A 12,603-nucleotide genomic window follows, 5' to 3' on the forward strand; every position below is an offset into this window, starting at 1 on the left:
GGGGTTTGTTTAATTACGATTAGCTTAATTACTCGACTACTGTTTGTCGTAGCCCTAATTCTTAGTATGGCTAGATGGGGGACAAATTGGTCTATAACATACTCAAAGGACATCCCCGTATCTCCAGTAGAAACAGAGTTACGAGCCTGCAAAGTATATTTTCAAAAATCAAAAGTAACCTTCTAACAATAAGTGAGACAAAAAGTAAGTTGACGACGATATTGAGGTAGCCTCAAGTTTAAAGTATCCTTGTATGGGGAGCAAAGAGTACTATAACATATCCAAAGGAGATCCCAGTATCTCTTGTAGAACAAGAGTTATGAGCCTCCAAAGTTTAGTGCAAAAATCATAAGTAACATAATAAAAATAAGTGAGACGATACCAAAGTTGACGAACATTTTGCTTAATATCTCGGCCCCTGTTTGTCGTAGCTCAATGTTTTTAGTATGGTTAGATGGGGGACAATTTGGATTATATCACATCCTAAGGACATCCCCGTATCTCTAGTAGACACAGAGTTATGGGCCTGCAAAGTATAGTCTAATGCATTTCCTATGGACAGGTTGTTTCTTTACGTTTTGCTTAAGTACTCGGCCCCTGTTTGTCATAGCCCAAAGTTTTTAGTATGGTTAGATGGGGGACAATTTGGACTATAACATATCCTAAGGACATCCCGGTATCTCTAGTAGACACAGAGTTATGGGCCTGCAAAGTATAGTCTAATGCATTTTCTATGGAGGGGTTTGTTTGTTCACTTATTGCTTAATTACTTGACCCTGTTCTTTCGATTAAAAATAATAACATATCTTTAGTGTAACGGTTATCGCATCCGCCTCACTCCCGGAAGGCCACAGGTTCGAAACCGCGAAGTTTTTTTTTTGCTTGGAACATGCAAAGACCTTTATAATTATCCGAACATTTGTGTCAAGGTCACATTATTTACATCCCCGTATCTCTGGTAGAACCAGAGTTACGAGCCTGCAAACTTTATTTTCAAAAATCAAAAGTAACCTTCTAACAATAAGTGAGACTAAAAATAAGTTGACGACGATATTGAGGTAGCCGCAAGTTTAAAGTATCCTTGTATGGGGAGCAAAGAGTACTATAACATATCCAAAGGAGATCCCAGTATCTCTTGTAGAACAAGAGTTATGAGCCTCCAAAGTTTAGTGCAAAAATCATAAGTAACATAATAAAAATAAGTGAGACGATAAAAAAATTGACGAACATTTTGCTTAATATCTCGGCCCCTGTTTGTCTTAGCTCAATGTTTTTAGTATGGTTAGATGGTGAACAATTTGGACTATAACATATCCTAAGGACATCCCCGTATCTCTAGTAAACACAGAGTTATGGGCCTGCAAAGCATAGTCTAATGCATTTCCTTTGGACGGGTTGTTTGTTTACGTTTAGCTTAATTACTCGGCCCCTGTTTGTCGTAGCTCAATGTTTTTAGTATGGTTAGATGGGGGACAAATTGCACTATAAAATACTCAAAGGACATCCCCGTTTCTCCAGTAGAAACAGAGTTACGAGCCTGCAAAATGTAGTCTAACTCATTTCCTATGGAGGGGGTTTGTTTCTTTACGTTTTGCTTAAGTACTCGGCCCCTGTTTGTCGTAGCCCAAAGTTTTTAGTATATTTAGATGAAGGACAAATTGGACTATAACATATCCTAAGGAATCCCGGTATCTCTAGTAGACACAGAGTTATGGGCCTGCAAAGTATAGTCTAATGCATTTTCTATGGAGGGGTTTGTTTGTTCACGTATTGCTTAATTACTTGACCCTGTTCTTTCGATTAAAAATAAAAACATATATTTAGTGTAGCGGTTATCGCATCCGCCTCACTCCCGGAAGGCCACAGGTTCGAAACCGCGAAGTTTTTTTTTTTGCTTGGAACATGCAAAGACCTTTATAATTATCCGAACATTTGTGTCAAGGTCACATTATTTACATCCCCGTATCTCTGGTAGAACCAGAGTTACGAGCCTGCAAACTTTATTTTCAAAAATCAAAAGTAACCTTCTAACAATAAGTGAGACAAAAAATAAGTTGACGACGATATTGAGGTAGCCTCAAGTTTAAAGTATCCTTGTATGGGGAGCAAAGAGTACTATAACATATCCAAAGGAGATCCCAGTATCTCTTGTAGAACAAGAGTTATGAGCCTCCAAAGTTTAGTGCAAAAATCATAAGTAACATAATAAAAATAAGTGAGACGATACCAAAGTTGACGAACATTTTGCTTAATATCTCGGCCCTGTTTGTCGTAGCTCAATGTTTTTAGTATGGTTAGATGGGGGACAAATTGGACTATAACATACTCAAAGGACATCCCCGTATCTCCAGTGGAAACAGAGTTACGAGCCTGCAAAATATAGTCTAACTCATTTCCTATGGAGGGGGTTTGTTTCTTTACGTTTTGCTTAAGTTCTCGGCCCCTGTTTGTCGTAGCCCAAAGTTTTTAGTATGGTTAGCTGAAGGACAATTTGGACTATAACATATCCTAAGGACATCTCCGTATCTCTAGTAGACACAGAGTTATGGGCCTGCAAAGCATAGTCTAATGCATTTCCTTTGGACGGGTTGTTTGTTTTAGTGTAGCGGTTATCGCATCCGCCTCACTCCCGGAAGGCCACAGGTTCGAAACCGCGAAGTTTTTTTTTTTTGCTTGGAACATGCAAAGACCTTTATAATTATCCGAACATTTGTGTCAAGGTCACATTATTTACATCCCCGTATCTCTGGTAGAACCAGAGTTACGAGCCTGCAAACTTTATTTTCAAAAATCAAAAGTAACCTTCTAACAATAAGTGAGACAAAAAATAAGTTGACGACGATATTGAGGTAGCCTCAAGTTTAAAGTATCCTTGTATGGGGAGCAAAGAGTACTATAACATATCCAAAGGAGATCCCAGTATCTCTTGTAGAACAAGAGTTATGAGCCTCCAAAGTTTAGTGCAAAAATCATAAGTAACATAATAAAAATAAGTGAGACGATAAAAAAATTGACGAACATTTTGCTTAATATCTCGGCCCCTGTTTGTCTTAGCTCAATGTTTTTAGTATGGTTAGATGGTGAACAATTTGGACTATAACATATCCTAAGGACATCCCCGTATCTCTAGTAAACACAGAGTTATGGGCCTGCAAAGCATAGTCTAATGCATTTCCTTTGGACGGGTTGTTTGTTTACGTTTAGCTTAATTACTCGGCCCCTGTTTGTCGTAGCTCAATGTTTTTAGTATGGTTAGATGGGGGACAAATTGCACTATAAAATACTCAAAGGACATCCCCGTTTCTCCAGTAGAAACAGAGTTACGAGCCTGCAAAGTGTAGTCTAACTCATTTCCTATGGAGGGGGTTTGTTTCTTTACGTTTTGCTTAAGTACTCGGCCCCTGTTTGTCGTAGCCCAAAGTTTTTAGTATATTTAGATGAAGGACAAATTGGACTATAACATATCCTAAGGAATCCCGGTATCTCTAGTAGACACAGAGTTATGGGCCTGCAAAGTATAGTCTAATGCATTTTCTATGGAGGGGTTTGTTTGTTCACGTATTGCTTAATTACTTGACCCTGTTCTTTCGATTAAAAATAAAAACATATATTTAGTGTAGCGGTTATCGCATCCGCCTCACTCCCGGAAGGCCACAGGTTCGAAACCGCGAAGTTTTTTTTTTTGCTTGGAACATGCAAAGACCTTTATAATTATCCGAACATTTGTGTCAAGGTCACATTATTTACATCCCCGTATCTCTGGTAGAACCAGAGTTACGAGCCTGCAAACTTTATTTTCAAAAATCAAAAGTAACCTTCTAACAATAAGTGAGACAAAAAATAAGTTGACGACGATATTGAGGTAGCCTCAAGTTTAAAGTATCCTTGTATGGGGAGCAAAGAGTACTATAACATATCCAAAGGAGATCCCAGTATCTCTTGTAGAACAAGAGTTATGAGCCTCCAAAGTTTAGTGCAAAAATCATAAGTAACATAATAAAAATAAGTGAGACGATACCAAAGTTGACGAACATTTTGCTTAATATCTCGGCCCCTGTTTGTCGTAGCTCAATGTTTTTAGTATGGTTAGATGGGGGACAATTTGGACTATAACATATCCTAAGGACATCCCCGTATCTCTAGTAAACACAGAGTTATGGGCCTGCAAAGCATAGTCTAATGCATTTCCTTTGGACGGGTTGTTTGTTTACGTTTAGCTAAATTACTCGGCCCCTGTTTTTCGTAGCTCAATGTTTTTAGTATGGTTAGATGAGAGACAAATTGGAATATAACATACTCAAAGGACCTCGCCGTATCTACAGTAGAAACAGAGTTACGAGCCTGCAAAGTATAGTCTAATGCATTTTCTATTGAGGGGTTTGTTTGTTCATGTATTGCTTAATTACTTGAACCTGTTCTTTCGATTAAAAATAATAACATATCTTTAGTGTAGCGGTTATCGCATCCGCCTCACTCCCGGAAGGCCACAGGTTCGAAACCGCGAAGTTTTTTTTTTGCTTGGAACATGCAAAGACCTTTATAATTATCCGAACATTTGTGTCAAGGTCACATTATTTACATCCCCGTATCTCTGGTAGAACCAGAGTTAAGAGCCTGCAAAGTTTATTTTCAAAAATCAAAAGTAACCTTCTAACAATAAGTGAGACAAAAAATAAGTTGACGACGATATTGAGGTAGCCTCAAGTTTAAAGTATCCTTGTATGGGGAGCAAAGAGTATTATAACATATCCAAAGGAGATCCCAGTATCTCTTGTAGAACAAGAGTTATGAGCCTCCAAAGTTTAGTGCAAAAATCAAAACTAACATAATAAAAATAAGTGAGACGATACCAAAGTTGACGAACATTTTGCTTAATATCTCGGCCCCTGTTTGTCTTAGCTCAATGTTTTTAGTATGGTTAGATGGGGGACAATTTGGACTATAACATATCCTAAGGACATCCCCGTATCTCTAGTAAACACAGAGTTATGGGCCTGCAAAGCATAGCCTAATGCATTTCCTTTGGACGGGTTGTTTGTTTACGTTTAGCTTAATTACTCGGCCCCTGTTTGTCGTAGCTCAATGTTTTTAGTATGGTTAGATGGGGGACAAACTGGACTATAACATATCCTAAGGACATCCCCGTATCTCCAGTAGAAACAGAGTTACGAGCCTGCAAAGTATAGTCTAATGCATTTTCTATGGAGGGGTTTGTTTGTTCATGTATTGCTTAATTACTTGAACCTGTTCTTTCGATTAAAAATAATAACATATCTTTAGTGTAGCGGTTATCGCATCCGCCTCACTCCCGGAAGGCCACAGGTTCGAAACCGCGAAGTTTTTTTTTTGCTTGGAACATGCAAAGACCTTTATAATTATCCGAACATTTGTGTCAAGGTCACATTATTTACATCCCCGTATCTCTGGTAGAACCAGAATTAAGAGCCTGCAAAGTTTATTTTCAAAAATCAAAAGTAACCTTCTAACAATAAGTGAGACAAAAAATAAGTTGACGATATTGAGGTAGCCTCAAGTTTAAAGTATCCTTGTATGGGGAGCAAAGAGTACTATAACTTATCCAAAGGAGATCCCAGTATCTCTTGTAGAACAAGAGTTATGAGCCTCCAAAGTTTAGTGCAAAAATCAAAACTAACATAATAAAAATAAGTGAGACGATACCAAAGTTGACGAACATTTTGCTTAATATCTCGGCCCCTGTTTGTCTTAGCTCAATGTTTTTAGTATGGTTAGATGGGGGACAATTTGGACTATAACATATCCTAAGGACATCCCCGTATCTCTAGTAAACACAGAGTTATGGGCCTGCAAAGCATAGCCTAATGCATTTCCTTTGGACGGGTTGTTTGTTTACGTTTAGCTTAATTACTCGACCCCTGTTTGTCGTAGCTCAATGTTTTTAGTATGGTTAGATGGGGGACAAACTGGACTATAACATATCCTAAGGACATCCCCGTATCTCCAGTAGAAACAGAGTTACGAGCCTGCAAAGTATAGTCTAATGCATTTTCTATGGAGGGGTTTGTTTGTTCATGTATTGCTTAATTACTTGAACCTGTTCTTTCGATTAAAAATAATAACATATCTTTAGTGTAGCGGTTATCGCATCCGCCTCACTCCCGGAAGGCCACAGGTTCGAAACCGCGAAGTTTTTTTTTTGCTTGGAACATGCAAAGACCTTTATAATTATCCGAACATTTGTGTCAAGGTCACATTATTTACATCCCCGTATCTCTGGTAGAACCAGAATTAAGAGCCTGCAAAGTTTATTTTCAAAAATCAAAAGTAACCTTCTAACAATAAGTGAGACAAAAAATAAGTTGACGATATTGAGGTAGCCTCAAGTTTAAAGTATCCTTGTATGGGGAGCAAAGAGTACTATAACTTATCCAAAGGAGATCCCAGTATCTCTTGTAGAACAAGAGTTATGAGCCTCCAAAGTTTAGTGCAAAAATCAAAACTAACATAATAAAAATAAGTGAGACGATACCAAAGTTGACGAACATTTTGCTTAATATCTCGGCCCCTGTTTGTCTTAGCTCAATGTTTTTAGTATGGTTAGATGGGGGACAATTTGGACTATAACATATCCTAAGGACATCCCCGTATCTCTAGTAAACACAGAGTTATGGGCCTGCAAAGCATAGCCTAATGCATTTCCTTTGGACGGGTTGTTTGTTTACGTTTAGCTTAATTACTCGGCCCCTGTTTGTCGTAGCTCAATGTTTTTAGTATGGTTAGATGGGGGACAAACTGGACTATAACATATCCTAAGGACATCCCCGTATCTCCAGTAGAAACAGAGTTACGAGCCTGCAAAGTATAGTCTAATGCATTTTCTATGGAGGGGTTTGTTTGTTCATGTATTGCTTAATTACTTGAACCTGTTCTTTCGATTAAAAATAATAACATATCTTTAGTGTAGCGGTTATCGCATCCGCCTCACTCCCGGAAGGCCACAGGTTCGAAACCGCGAAGTTTTTTTTTTGCTTGGAACATGCAAAGACCTTTATAATTATCCGAACATTTGTGTCAAGGTCACATTATTTACATCCCCGTATCTCTGGTAGAACCAGAATTAAGAGCTTGCAAAGTTTATTTTCAAAAATCAAAAGTAACCTTCTAACAATAAGTGAGACAAAAAATAAGTTGACGACGATATTGAGGTAGCCTCAAGTTTAAAGTATCCTTGTATGGGGAGCAAAGAGTACTATAACATATCCAAAGGAGATCCCAGTATCTCTTGTAGAACAAGAGTTATGAGCCTCCAAAGTTTAGTGCAAAAATCAAAACTAACATAATAAAAATAAGTGAGACGATACCAAAGTTGACGAACATTTTGCTTAATATCTCGGCCCCTGTTTGTCTTAGCTCAATGTTTTTAGTATGGTTAGATGGGGGACAATTTGGACTATAACATATCCTAAGGACATCCCCGTATCTCCAGTAGAAACAGAGTTACGAGCCTGCAAAGTATAGTCTAACTCATTTCCTATGGAGGGGGTTTGTTTCTTTACGTTTTGCTTAAGTACTCGGCCCCTGTTTGTCGTAGCCCAAAGTTTTTAGTATATTTAGATGAAGGACAAATTGGACTATAACATATCCTAAGGACATCCCGGTATCTCTAGTAGACACAGAGTTATGGGCCTGCAAAGCATAGTCTAATGCATTTCGAGCCCACCCGGGAGAGGTGTTGTAGGGTCTCAGATGTAACGTAAAAAGTCTTAACTTATCTACAGTACCTGACAACCATTTAATTTCTGAGCTTCCGTGGCTCAAAGGTTAGCGCGTTCGGCTGTTAACCAATAGGTGTGTGGTTCGAGCCCATCCGGGAGCGGTGTTGTGACGTATCAGATGTGAAGTAAAAAGTCAAGGTTTTTTCCACAACACCTGACGACCATTTAAATTCTGAGCTTCCGTGGCTCAATGGTTAGCGAATTCGGCTGTTAACAAATAGGTTGGTGGTTCGAGCCCACCCGGGAGCGGTGTTTTGGGATCTCAAATGTAACGTTGAAAGCCAAAATTTTTCCACAATACCTCACGACCATTTAATTTTTGGGCTTCCGTGGCGCAATGGTCAGCGCGTTCAGCTGTTAACCGAAAGGTTAATGTTCGAGCCCATCCGGGAGCGGTGTTGTGACGTCTCAGATGTAACGTAAAATGTCAGAGTTTTTCCACAATACCTGACGAACATTTAATTTTTGGGCTTCCTTGGCGCAATTATTAGCGCGTTCAACTGTTAATCGAAAGGCTGGTGGTTCAAGCGCACCCGGAAGAGGTGTTGTGGGGTCTCAGATGTAGCGTAAAAAGTCAAAACTTATCCACAATACGTGACAACCATTTAATTTCTGAGCTTCCGTGGCTCAAAGGTTAGCGCGTTCGGCTGTTAACCAATAGGTTTGTGGTTCGAGCCCATCCGGGAGCGGTGTTGTGACGTCTCAGATGTAACGTAAAATGTCAGAGTTTTTCCATAAAACCTGACGAACATTTAATTTTTGGGCTTCCGTGGCGCAATGATTAGCGCGTTCAGCTGTTAATCGAAAGGTTGAAGGTTCGAGCCCACCCGGGAGAGGTGTTGTGGGGTCTCAGATGTAGCGTAAAAAGCCAAAATTTTTCCACAATACCTGACGACCATTTAATTTTTGGGCTTCCGTGGCGCAATGGTCAGCGCGTTCAGCTGTTAACCGAAAGGTTAATGTTCGAGCCCAACCGGGAGCGGTGTTGTGAGGTCTCAGATGTGACGTAAAAAGTCAAGGTTTTTACACAATACCTGACGAGCATTTAACTTTGGGCTTCCGTGGCTCAATGGTTAGCGCGTTCGGCTGTTAACCAATAGGTTGGTGGTTCGAGCCCATCCGGGAGCGGTGTTGTGAGGTCTCAGATGTGACGTAAAAAGTCAAGGTTGTTACACAATACCTGACGAGCATTTAACTTTGGGCTTCCGTGGCTCAATGGTTAGCGCGTTCGGCTGTTAACCAATAGGTTGGTGGTTCGAGCCCATCCGGGAGCGGTATTGTGACGTCTCAGATGTGACGTTAAAAGTCAAGGTTTTTCCAAAATACCTGACGACCATTTAATTTTTGGGCTTCCGTGGCGCAATGGTTAGCGCGTTCAGCTGCTATTCAAAAGACTGGTGGTTTGAGCTCTCCCGGGAGCGGTGTTGTGACGTCTCAAATGTAACATAAAATGTCAGAGTTTTTCCACAATACCTGTCGAACATTGAATTTTTGGGCTTCCGTGGCGCAATGGTTAGCGCCTTCAGCTGTTAATCGAAAGGTTGGTGGTACGAGCCCACCCGGGAGAGGTGTTGTGGGGTCTCAGATGTAGCGTAAAAAGTCAAAACATTTCCACAATACGTGACAACCATTTAATTTCTGGGCTTCCGTGGCTCAATGGTTATCGCGTTCGGCTGTTAACCAATAGGTTGGTGGTTCGAGCCCATCCGGGAGCGGTGTTGTGAGGTCTCAGATGTGACGTAAAAAGTCAAGGTTTTTACACAATACCTGACGAGCATTTAACTTTGGGCTTCCGTGGCTCAATGGTTAGCGCGTTCGGCTGTTAACCAATAGGTTGGTGGTTCGAGCCCATCCGGGAGCGGTGTTGTGAGGTCTCAGATGTGACGTAAAAAGTCAAGGTTGTTACACAATACCTGACGAGCATTTAACTTTGGGCTTCCGTGGCTCAATGGTTAGCGCGTTCGGCTGTTAACCAATAGGTTGGTGGTTCGAGCCCATCCGGGAGCGTTATTGTGACGTCTCAGATGTGACGTTAAAAGTCAAGGTTTTTCCAAAATACCTGACGACCATTTAATTTTTGGGCTTCCGTGGCGCAATGGTTAGCGCGTTCAGCTGCTATTCAAAAGACTGGTGGTTTGAGCTCTCCCGGGAGCGGTGTTGTGACGTCTCAAATGTAACATAAAATGTCAGAGTTTTTCCACAATACCTGTCGAACATTGAATTTTTGGGCTTCCGTCGCGCAATGGTTAGCGAGTTCAGCTGTTAATCGAAAGGTTGGTGGTACGAGCCCACCCGGGAGAGGTGTTGTGGGCTCTCAGATGTAGCGTAAAAAGTCAAAACTTTTCCACAATACGTGACAACCATTTAATTTCTGGGCTTCCTTGGGGCAATGGTTAGCGCGTTCGGCTGTTAACCGAAAGGTTGGTGGTTCGATCCCAACCGGGAGAGGTGTTGTAGGGTATCAGATGTAACGTAATAAGTCATAACTTATCCACAATACCTGACAACCATTTAATTTCCGAGCTTCCGTGGCTCAATGGTTATCGCGTTCGGCTGTTAACCAATAGGTTTGTGGTTCGAGCCCATCCGGGATGCGGTGTTGTGAGGTCTCAGATGTAACGTAAAATGTCAGAGTTTTTCACAATACCTGACGACCATTTAATTTTTGGGCTTCCGTGGCTCAATGGTTAGCGCGTTCGGCTGTTAACCAATAGGTTGGTGGTTCGAGGCCACCCGGGAGCGGTGTTGTGGGATCTCACATCTAACGTAGAAAACCAAAGTTTTTCCACAATACCTGACGACCATTTAATTTTTGGGCTTCCGTGGCGCAATGGTTAGCGCGTTCGGCTGTTAACCGAAAGGTTGGTGGTTCAAGCCCACCCGGGAGCAGTGTTGTGGGATCACGAATGTAACGTAGAAAGCCAAAGTTTTTCCAGAATACCTGACGACCATTTAATTTTTGGGCTTCCGTGGCGCAATAATTAGCGCGTTCAGCTGTTAATCGAAAGGTAGGTGGTTCGAGCCCACCCGAGAGAGGTGTTGTGGGGTCTCAGATGTAGCGTAAAAAGTCAAAACTTTTCCACAATACGTGACAACCATTTAATTTCTGAGCTTTCGTGGCTCAATGGTTAGCGCGTTCGGCTGTTAGCCAATAGGTTGGTGGTTCGAGCCCACCTGGGAGCGGTGTTGTGGGATCTCAAATGTAACGTAGAAAGCCAAAGTTTTTCCACAATACCTGACGACCATTTAATTTTTGGGCTTCCGGGGCGCAATGGATAGCGCGTTCAGCTGTTATTCAAAAGACTGGTGGTTTGAGCCCTTTCGGGAGCGGTGTTGTGAGGTCTCAGATGTGACGTAAAAAGTCAAGGTTTTTCCACAATACCTGACGACCATTTAATTTTTGAGCTTCCGTGGCGCAATGGTTAGCGCGTTCTTCTGTTAATCGAAAGGTTGGTGGTTCGAGCCCACCCAGGAGAGGTGTTGTGGGGTCTCAGATGTAGCGTAAAAAGTCAAAACTTTTCCACAATACGTGACAACGATTTAATTTCTGAGCTTCCGTGGCTCAATGTTTAGCGCGTTCGGCTGTTAGCCAATAGGTTGGTGGTTCGAGCCCACCCGGGAGCGGTGTTGTGGGATCTCTAATGTAACGTAGAAAGCCAAAGTTTTTCCACAATACCTGACGACCATTTAATTTCTGAGCTTCCGTGGCTCAATGGTTAGCGCGTTCGGCTGTTAACCAATAGTTTGGTAGTTCGAGCCCATCCGGGAGCGGTGTTGTGAGGTCTCAGATGTGACGTAAAAAGTCAAGGTTTTTCCAAAATACCTGACGACCATTTAATTTTTGGGCTTCCGTGGCGCAATGATTAGCGCGTTCAGCTGTTAATCGGAAGGTTGAAGGTTCGAGCCCACCCGGGAGAGGTGTTGTGGGGTCTCATATGTAGCGTAAAAAGTCAAAAATTATCCACAATACGTGACAATCGTTTAATTTCTGAGCTTCCGTGGCTCAATGGTTAGCGCGTTCGGCTGTTAACCAATAGGTTGGTGGTTCGAGCTCATCCGGGAGCGGTGTTGTGAGGTCTCAGATGTGACGTAAAAAGTCTAGGTTTTTACGCAAAACCTGACGAGCATTTAATTTTTGGGCTTCCGTGGCGCAATGGTTAGCGCGTTCTGCTGTTGACCCATAGGTTGGTGGTTCGAGCCCACCCGGGAGCGGTGTTGTGGGATCTCAAATGTAACGTAGAAAGCCAAAGTTTTTTCACAATACCTGACGACCATTTAATTTCTGAGCTTCCGTGGCTCAATGGTTAGCGCGTTCAGCTGTTAATCGAAAGGTTGGTGGTTGTGGGGTCTCAAATGTAACGTAGAAAGCCAAAGTTTTTCCACAATACCTGACAACCATTTAATTTCTGAGCTTCCGTGGCTCAATGGTTAGCGCGTTCGGCTGTTAGCCATTGGTTGGTGCTTCAAGCATACCCGGGAGCGGTGTTGTGGGATCTCGAATGTAACGTAGAAAGCCAAAGTTTTTCCACAATACCTGACGACCATTTAATTTTTGGGCTTCCGTGGCGCAATGGTTAGCGCGTTTGGCTGTTAACCGAAAGGTTGGTGGTTCAAGCCCATCCGGGAGCGGTGTTGTGACGTCTCAGATGTTACGTAAAAAGTCAAGGATTTCCACAATACCTGACGACCATTTAATTTTTGGGCTTCCGTGGCTCAATGGTTAGCGCGTTCGGCTGTTAACCAATAGGTTGGTGGTTCGAGGCCACCCGGGAGCGGTGTTGTGGGATCTCACATGTAACGTAGAAAGCCAAAGTTTTTCCACAATACCTGACGACCATTTAATTTTTGG

At 41.9% G+C, this 12,603-nt stretch overlaps 1 non-coding gene across 1 annotated transcript; it reads left to right on the top strand.

Moving 5' to 3' along the window:
- The first annotated feature begins 10,570 nt into the window (after nt 1–10,570).
- Nucleotides 10,571–10,643, top strand: TRNAN-GUU (transfer RNA asparagine (anticodon GUU)). The gene has a single exon. It is a non-coding gene; the product is annotated as a tRNA-Asn (tRNA).
- Nucleotides 10,644–12,603: the final 1,960 nt, after the last annotated feature.

Source organism: Phalangium opilio, unplaced genomic scaffold (genome assembly GCF_054372755.1).
Source record: "Phalangium opilio isolate 3A_F unplaced genomic scaffold, DU_Popi_V2 ptg000390l_1, whole genome shotgun sequence".
NCBI lineage: Eukaryota > Metazoa > Arthropoda > Arachnida > Opiliones > Phalangiidae > Phalangium > Phalangium opilio.